The sequence below is a fragment of the Oryctolagus cuniculus genome, chromosome 5, assembly GCF_051225735.1.
Source record: "Oryctolagus cuniculus isolate XC-2025 breed Fujian yellow rabbit chromosome 5, ASM5122573v1, whole genome shotgun sequence".
Classification (NCBI taxonomy): domain Eukaryota; kingdom Metazoa; phylum Chordata; class Mammalia; order Lagomorpha; family Leporidae; genus Oryctolagus; species Oryctolagus cuniculus.
The window spans coordinates 129,207,678-129,217,170 of record NC_142871.1 but is presented as its reverse complement, the minus strand read 5'-3'; the positions used below and the strand labels follow the sequence as shown (position 1 = coordinate 129,217,170).

The 9,493-nt window shown below is 52.6% G+C and overlaps 1 long non-coding RNA gene across 1 annotated transcript; it reads left to right on the top strand.

Annotated features, from left to right (window-relative positions):
• Window positions 1-2,019: 2,019 nt before the first annotated feature.
• LOC103349756 (uncharacterized) lies at window positions 2,020-3,068 on the top strand. Its single transcript, XR_517894.5, has 2 exons — window positions 2,020-2,329; window positions 2,436-3,068. It is a non-coding gene; the product is annotated as an uncharacterized LOC103349756 (long non-coding RNA).
• Window positions 3,069-9,493: the final 6,425 nt, after the last annotated feature.

Sequence of the window (9,493 nt, the reverse complement as noted above, 5' to 3'; positions counted from 1 at the left end):
GTCAAGATTCAACAACACAAAGAGAACTGATTTAAGCAGGCAAAGGGATAGGACAGACATTTCTCCAAAGATACAGCAAGATATGGCACGGTGGGTGAAGCCACCATTTGTGATGCTGACATCCCATATCAGAGAGCCAGTCCAAGTCCAGGCTGCCCTGCTTTCAGTCCGACTTCCTGCCAATGCACCTGGGAAAGAGGCAGAAGATGGCTCAACTACTTGAGTCCCTGGCCACCCAAACTGGAGACCAGCATGGAGTTTCTAGCTACTGGCTTTGGCTGGCCAAGTCCTGGTTGTTGCCACCATTTAGGAAGTGAACCATTAGATGGAAGATCTCTTTCTCTTCTGTCTCTCTCTCTCTTTCTCAAATAAGTAAATAAATAAATATTTTTAAAAAGATGTGACCAATAAAGACATTAAAAAGCCTCAAAATCTTCCATGAGTAGGGAAGTACAAATCAAAATCACGAGGCCACTTTATAACTTCTAAGATAGCTATAAATTAAAAAAAGAAAAGAATAAGGCTTGACAAGGATGTGGAAAGATCGGAACCCTTACACAATCCTGGCAGGAATGTAAAATGGTACAGCTGCTGCAGAAAGCATTTTGGCAGTTCATCAAAAATTTAGACATAGAGGGGGCGGCTTTGTGGTGCAGCCGGCTAAGCCCCCACCTCTGATGGCAGCATCCCATATGGGCACTGCTTCAAGTCCCCACTGCTTCATTTCAATCCAGGTCGCTACGAACACACCTGGAAAAGCAGCTGAACATGGCCTAAGTACTTGGGCCCCTGATTCCATGCAGAGGACTCAGATGAGGCTCCTGGCTCCTGTTTTTGGCCAGACCCAGCCCTGGCCATTGCTGTCGTTTGGAGAATGGACCAGTGGATGGAAGATCTCTCTCTCTCTCTCTCTCTCTCTCTCTCTCTCTCTCTCTTTCTCTCTCTCTCTCTCTCTGTGTGTGTGTGTGTGTGTAAACTCTGCCTTTCAAATAAACAAATCTTTTTTTAAAAAATAAGTATGGGGATTACCATATGAACCAGCAATTTCAATCCTAGATACATATCCATGAAAATTGAAAACATGTCCAAATAAAACCATGGTACACAAGGTCCATAGGATTATTCCTAACCGACAAAAAGTGGAAGCAAGCCAAATGTCCAGTAAGTGATAAATGCACAGATAGTACACGTCACACCCATGCAGCGGAATATTTTGTCTTGAAAATAAAGTACTGTTAGATGCACCCACATAGAGGAACTTTGCAAACCTGGTAAGTCAGAGAAGACAGCCACAAAAGGTTCCCCACTGCGTGAGTCCATGTACAGGAACTGTCCACAACAGGCACATGCCTCGAAACAGAAAGTGGACTAGTAGTTGCCTCAGGTGGAGGGGATGGCCCAATGAGGAGTAGCTGACTGCTTAATGTTTATAGGATTTTGGAATTAGAACTAATGACTACACAATAGGAGTGTGAAAAATGTCACTACATTGTACACTTTCAAAGTAAATTTCATGTTATGTGAGTTTCAGCCAATCGAAAATTTTCATTTATGTGAAAGGTGAGAAAACACACACACACAGAGAGAGAAGGGAGGAGAGGGGGAGGGGAGGAGGAGGGGAGAGGAGAGCAGGGGAGGGGAGGGGAGGGGAGGGGAGGGGAGAGGAGAGGAGAGGAGAGGAGAGGAGAGGAGAGGAGAGGAGAGGAGAGGAGAGGAGAGGAGAGGAGAGGAGAGGAGAGGAGAGGAGAGGAGAGATCTTCCATAGGCTGGTCCACGCCCCGGAGCTGCTCCCAGGCCCCCACCAGTTTCCGCAATGGGCAGCTGTTCCCCGACAAGCCCTCGGGGAGAATTTTCCTGCCAGGTTCCTGCCCAAGGAGGCTGGCCTAGGACCAATCAGAGGCTGTGGAACTTTCTAGAAGCCCGGGGTGCCGCCCCTCCCAGCCGAGCCTCTGGCTGGAGGAGGCCCGTGGTGCTGGGCGTGGCTAACGGTCGGAGGCTTGGCCGTTGGCGGTTATTTTCAGTCTGGCAGCGCTGGCTGGCGAGAGGCGAGCTCAGTGACTTCCCCGCTGCTGGGCGGGGAATGTTGGCGCTGCTCCAAGGATGCAAGAAGACCCCTAACGCCCGCGATGGGGGCGGCCACTTACCGCACGCGGGCTCCTGAAGATGCGCCCCCGTCTATCTATCGATGGTCGCCACTGCCCCGCTGTCCGGGTTGGGGGCCGCACTCCTGCTCGGTGCGCTGCGGTGACCTCGCTGGTTTCTGGCTTGTGGAAGCTGAAGTCAGTTTTGGAGTGCAAGGCCCGGCGCCCCGGCCTCAGGGCCCCGCCGTGTGAGTGTGTGGGCGCTGACCCAGTGGCCGGTTCTCGGAGGCCGAGGAGGGGCAGTCACCCTGGGCGGCTGGGCAGGGTCTGATTGATGCGTTCTCCCTTTCACAGGCACTGGCCCGCGGTGCGCAGGCCGGCTGTGGTGGAAGCCCGGGAGCGCAGGCCTGGAACTGGAAGCGGCCCCCGGCGGCGGCGGGAAGAGGACCTACCTATTCTAGCGGGACCTTAGCAGGGCTGAGCGTTAGCTATCTGGAAAAGGATCTGCTTGTAGGACTGGCTCTTGGGCGCCTGCACGCACGCCCCGCCTCTTGTTCCCACCTCAGAATAGCCCGTGCTCCACTGTGGGCGACAGCGAAGTCCAGGTTTCCATGTCGTGGTTCCCTTGGAGGCCAAGGTTGCCGGCCCGCGCATAATAAAGAGGGCTGGCTGTGGACCCGGTGGGAGCTCTCGGAGCAGAGCGGAGCAGCCAGGAGAGCGAGCCGAGCCCTCCCTTCATCGCTCTTCTTCCCCTTTGCGTCCCAGGGCGCACCCAAAGGCCCTCCCACTTACCATCAACATGGAAACTCAGCCCCTTCCCTCAGGGGTAGACCCCTCTTTTGTGCATTATCTTATTCCTCCTAACTTCCCTTGTCTGGAGCAGGGGCTCAGAGAGCCTGGCCAGTCACCCAGGCCTCAGTGAAGCCCCCTCACAACTCAGTATGAAGTGGAAAAGCTTAATAAAGGCCCCGAGTCGCCTTGACTGCATGAATGTGAGGTCGGCGTCCTGATTCAGAACTGAAGACTTGGATCCTGTGTGTGTGTGTGTGTATGTGTGTGTGTGCTTGCGCACGCGCGCGTGCTTGTCCCAACACATGTGCACACAGGCACGTTCAAGGGCACTGGCTGGGCAATGAGGGGGTGCAATAGAAGGGGCATTGTGGCCCTCCCACCGTGTTGAGTAGGGACCTGACCACACTGGGGCTAGTGGACACGTGGGGGAGCCTTCCCTGAGCATTTACCTTGTGATAGAGTGAGATCTAAAGGGACGCGTCCACCCACCAGCTCGCCGGGTCATGCAGACGGTTGTGGGAGCCCATGAACAGTGATTCCTCTCTGGGGCCCTGGGGTGCGATTACTATTTTTAAATGACTGTTCTAGGCCTCCAGTGAGAGTCAAGGGAGAGCAAAGGATCCATCCCTTGTGGGAGGGAGGCGCTGTCTTCAGTGTGCGGACAGAGTTGCTGCTGCCCCAACACTGGCCCGTGCTGTGCGCTTGGAAGGAGGTAGGCGATGTTCCTAAGGCCATTGGCTGGTAACGAAAGCATCTAAACAGACACCCACTGTGCCTCAGAGTTGCCCAGGGCCCCTACCCCCTTTTATTTCCTTTCCTCCATGACCTGGGGCCCACAGCTGACCTGGTGCATGAACTCAAGAATCGCTGAGATTCCTTGGCAGGGGCCCTGGCTGGCCACCGTGGAAGAATCTGGGGTGTCTTCTGTCGTGGCTCTGGGGTCTTTTAAGGAACGAGAATGGTGGAGTCTGCACAACCTGGGAGTCAGAAGCCCTGAGCTCTTTGGAGCGTCTGCCTTCTCTTCCTTGGACAACTGAATGATTTAGAACTTCAGAGCCGTTTGTAACCACCTGGCAGGGATATTGATGAACAGAGGCGGGCTTATTTGGGGACTTCTGATCTTTTCCGGCCCCCAGACTCTGGGCCTAATATGCATATAATGATCATTAATGTCTTGTAATTTATCACAGTGTTATCATCGATCCGTTACATTAATCATTGTGAGCTGGTGACTTCTCAAATCCTAGGCTTATTTGTATAACTCTACAGAGCCCTGTAATTTACAACACAGAAATCTTCGCAGGTGAATACCACGGCCCTGTTACATTTGGAGATACTGAGGCCAGGACACAGCTTCCCTTGGAGGGGGTGGGTTCAGTGCAGTCCCCTGGGTGGGGCGGGTTCATCTGTTCTCTGCAGCTGTGTCTGCTCAGGGCGGGCCATCCTACCCTTCCCCCCACCCAACCCCCACACTTTAGAAGCAAAATATCTACAATGCCCCTGGAATTAATGCATTGATTGTCCTTGCAGATTTTAAGGACCTTACAGGGAGCCTTTTCTTACAGAATGCAGCAGGATAGACACAGAGAAGTCACTAGATATTTGCTCAGTGTGTTTCTCCATGGCCGTCTTAATATTGGGCTCGTTCTTTGAACTTCACTACTCACATGATTTGCTTCCAGAAAAGTTGCTAAAATGCTCATGTCCTTTTGCTGTTCCTTAGGCGACACAGGAGCAGCTCTGGTTACTGAGTGAATATCCAGCCCTTCCCTTACCAGTGTGTGGCCTTCAGTAGGCTGTTTAAGCTCTGTGCCTCAGGCTTCTTAGCTGTAACATGGGGGACCTAACCACCATGTCACAGAGTTGGGAGAGGCTCATGAGGAACAGAGACAAACAGGAGAGACAGATCACAGCGTTCAGCAGCTCATGTAAATCCTTCTCTTCTGTTGGGGGAGGTGTTTGTGTTGAGAGCTTTCCCATTCGAGTGGCCGCAGGATGAAACGGGGATGAGTCCTGGGTCCTGTGTGGGCGGCTCCCCCTTCCCTGGCTGTTTCAAGGCCACTCCAGATTCCATGGCAAAGTCTGACAGCCTCCAGCCTCCTGGCAACAGCTTGGACTCCGTATGACGGGCACAGTCTGGAAGGCCTGGGGCTGTCACCCCTCCCTGTGCTCCACCCAGCCAGTCTCAAGCCACCCCCACATGAAGACTTAGACAAGTGGATCTGGTGAGTGGGCCTGGGCCCTGGAACCTCCAGTGTTCATGGAGAAGCAAACTCTTTCTTCTCCATGAGGCCTGGAGACACAGTAGTAGGCACAGCCTGGATTTCCCAGCGGGTCTCTGGTTCTCCAGGAATAGATCAGGAGTCTTTGCCTCCTCATGGGGAGAAGCTAGTGTCTTGAAGCACACAGAACAAACACTGGAATCTCAAGTGACCCCAAGTCCTAGACGGGCCCTACGTGTCTCCTGCCTTCTTAGGTAGAGGGCCCATGAGAATATTCCAGCTGCACCCACTCCCGCACTCTGCTCCTTTCCCCTTCCTCTAAATGCAGATGGCAGGGGAGCTGGGCCCACACCCTGCAGCTGGACACCTGTGTCCTCCCAGGGAGCATCTCCTGATTCTGTCCCCTCCTCCCCCCCTACTGCCTTCACCTGCCCCCTCACCCTTTCTTCCTGCTTAGCCCACAGTGGATGCTATGATGTGTCTCACCCCTGTCCAGCTAGAGAAAGTGGCCCTGGACAGCTGAGAGGGCCTCAGGTCCATGCAGGATTCTGGCAAGATTGCCAAGTGAAAAGTCCCAAGAAATGTTCTTGCCTCTGCTTCCCTATAGGTCGAGGCTGCTTGCACGATTCCTCAGAAGGTGGAATCAAACCAGGAGGCTTAGAACGGGCTGAAGACCAAGGAGGAGCTGAGCTCCTCTGCTTCGTCGCTGTTGAGGTCTCCGTACCTCCTCGGAGAGCTTCGGGTTGTCCCCCAGTCTTCTCCAACTGCCCTCAGTATGGAAGCCGGGCCTTCCATGTGTGTCAGTCACCCCATCCCAGCATCATGTCCTGTCGTACCCCAGCTCTCCTTAAAGCAAGCTGGGAAGTGTCAGCTCTACCAGGCAGACTTCAGCCAACCCCCTCTGACCTTGAGGTCGGATGAAATCACTTCTCCAGTGTTCTTGGGATTGGTATGATGTTTGCAAAGTAAAGAACAAATTGGGAACCAATTTTAATCTTCCCACAAGAAGCCCATGACTAGCGCTTGAGCTGGAGGGGCTTTGGGTATTAAGTGGAGGCTGAAGGGGTTGGTCAGTGGCCTCCCAGGTGTCAAGTCGTATCACCCCGTGGCAGATGCTCGACTCCTATCTCGAGTGAGGAACCTCTGGCCTACTTTCAACTCTGAACAGAAGCAGGCTCTTACTGGGTGACTTCTCATCCCAGAAGGGGAAAACTGCTAACCCAAAGGATGGAGGAACACCAGTAGGAGGTTTTAGGTGGCAGTGTTTGTGTCATTCCAGGGCCCTGGTGAGTAGATTTTGGGGGTTATGCTGGTTCCTGAGAATACAGATAAAGGCTGAGTAAGATGTGTGGGTGGGGGAAGGCAGAATGGCCATCTTCTACCCAGGAGTGAGGTCTGGAATTTTCTAGATCCTTCTAGATGCTACTGAGATCATGGCTGAAAAGAGGGCAATCTTGCCAGAATCCTGCATAGACCTGAGGCCCTCTCAGCTGTCCAGGGCCACTTTCTCTAGCTGGACAGGGGTCAGACACAATAGCATCCACTGTGAGCTAAGCAGGAAGAAGGGGTGAGGGGGCGGGTGAGGGTAGTAGTGGGGGATGCGGGGGCAGGGTCAGGAGACGCTCCCTGGGAGCACACAGGTGTCCAGTGGCAGGGTGAGGGCCCAGCTCACTTGCTGTCTGCATTTAGAGGAAGGAGCTGCAGAGGCTACACGCCCTCACTCTGTCCTGCCTCTCTCAGTGTCACAGACACTGTGCTTTTTCATCAGGCCTTGGTGTGTCTGGTGAACAGAGGGCCACTCCCTGCCCCAGGAGAATTCTGAAATTCATCTTGCATGATTTTTCTTGTGAGAAGATTAATAAGCATTTTCATAGATACTGAAATTATTAGACATAATAATGAGGTTCTCACAGCCATCAGAGGAGGCTGGAGTGGATGGCCTCTGACAGCATTTGTCTGCCCTGAGATTCTGTGAGCCTGACATACCTAATACCTTCATTAATATGCTACATTTATGATAATGTTTTCAGTGATGCATATCATTAATAATAATGACTGTTACACTCTGCCTTTTCCAATCCGATCTGTAAGCTACATAACCACAGATGTACTTACTCAAGTCCATACTTACCATTGACACTTTACCAAAAAGGACACAGAGGCCAAGAAACAAGCCCTCAGCTAGCTCCGCCCACTAAACAGCATCCACCACCACAACCGTGTCTGCCTTGGGTTACGAGGACTTCCAGTTCTCTGCACCCGCCTCTCCTCCGGGCCTGCTTTGCTCCCTCCACCCCTTCCCTGTCCCCTTCAAAAACTCCTGGGATAGCTACAGTTACTCCTTCAGCCCCTGTTTGTCTGCTACAGGCATCCAGTCTGGAATGGGTCCCTGTTTCACTCAAAGCCAATAACTTCCTGAAGCCAGGCTTAATTGCCTCCTTTGAGTCAAGATGGCAGAACTTAAAAATCTAGCAAATTCCTCCAGGACAGGGATGCTCTCTTGGGCTGTGTGGCCCTATCCAATCTGTCCACCTCTTGGAGAGTCGCTTCCCCAGAGCTGGAGGTTACCTGGAGATGAGTGAGAGCAGACACATCTGTGTATAACCAGGGATCTAGACGCCAACTGCTGTCCTCCCTCTCAGGGAAACTGAAGCCCTCAAGGGATGCACAGTGCCCTCCACTTTTATTTCTCTCTGGACCAGGCGCTGTGCCGGGCAGGCTGAGTGAGTGCAGGCCAAGTTCTCCCCATCTCTTTTTTATGCTGGGCTCTGCTGCAAGTTAAAGTTCACATGCCAAGATTCACATAAAACCCAGATAGTTCTGCCTTTTGAATCTCCCCGGCAAATCTGCAGGTAACTGCAGGTCAAATGCATTGTTCACCCAGCTCTGCAATCGAATGCATTGTTCATCCCTTCACTAGCTGCATGACCTTGGGCAAGCTGTTCAACCCTTCTCCACCTTGGCTTCCCCAATGGGGGCGATGACAATAATAACAACCCTGACTTCATTGTGGTGTTCTGATGATAAAGTGAGAAAATCCATACACGACTCTCAGAAGAATGAAACCCTAAATAAATGTCAGCTATGATGATCCATTGCATGAGCAGTCCAATAGCCACCTGAAAAATGCCAGCCTCACAACTCACTAATGCGGGGATGAGAAATTCCCGTCATTTGTCTGCACAGGGAAGACATCCAGCCATCTTTGGTAGACAGGCAGAACCTTGTCCTCAAGACAGCACCACAGGACTGATGGATGTAACCAGAGACAAATCCCTTCTTGATCGTCTCTCTTCTCAAGTGGAGAGCATCACACTTGCTTGTTGCTGTGTGTGCTGACTCTCATGGGGAACCAGGTGAAGGGTTCTGAAGTTTTGCTTTCATGAGAAGGTGGAAAGAGTGGCAGGCAGGCCAGCCAACAGAGGAAACCATGGTTTGGGGAACAGGGGACATCTTGGACATAGCCCAGGGCAGTAAAGGGAAAGAAATCACCCTTACATTACAATGTACGTAAATGTTAGGGTCACTGCTGGGTGTTCCCAGGGAGTACCGATGAACACCTGCTACAGAGGACGTGCAGTAGAAGGGATGCGTTCATCACCAACTGGCCAGTGGACGGCCTGGACGGAGGCACCCAGGCTCTGGGGGGCTGGGCAGTGAGCTGCTGGCGGTGTGGGCCAGATGGGCTTGGGGAATCCATGGAGATGGGGGAAATCCCAGCCCCGCCCCCTCATGGAGAGGGAAGCATGCCGCTGCGTCTCAGAACGGACTCCGTCGGAGATCTCCTTTACCCCTCACCCTGCAGAGTGAGATGGTAGAGAAAAAGGCTGGCTCTGTATTGCCAAGCGCGCCCGCAGCTATTGGCTAAAGGGACCAGGACATGCACTGTCCCAACAAGAACAGCAAAGAACCTTCAGTCTGGGCTTGCGTGTCTAGAATTGATGAGCAGAAGGAAGATGAGCACGCTGACCTGTCAGAAGGCCCTGAATGGCTAAGATGGGGCCCCCAGTATGGCTTTTTGGGTAAGCACCAGCTCCTCTCTCTGGTCTGGAGGAAGCCTGTGGACTTCCCTCTACTAAAAGCTCCAAGGAAGGGGCACCTGCTGGCCTTATGGTAATCACTGACTGGCTGGCTGTGAGATGGCAGAAGCTGACAAACTAGAATCTTTGCCATCAAGGCTGAAAGCACAAATAGGTGTTGTTAAACAGGGTGTTCCTGTTAGATGTTGGGAGAACAAGCCAGTTGGGGCTGATTTTATTATGCAAAAGTAGACCCCTCGGGTATTCACCTGTGAGAAGCCATCGTGTCACAACCCGCGTCCCTCACCACCAAGCACGTCACATGCGATGGCTGGGCTTGGGAACTGAGGTGCGATATTCCAAAGTGCGCGCTCAGGTT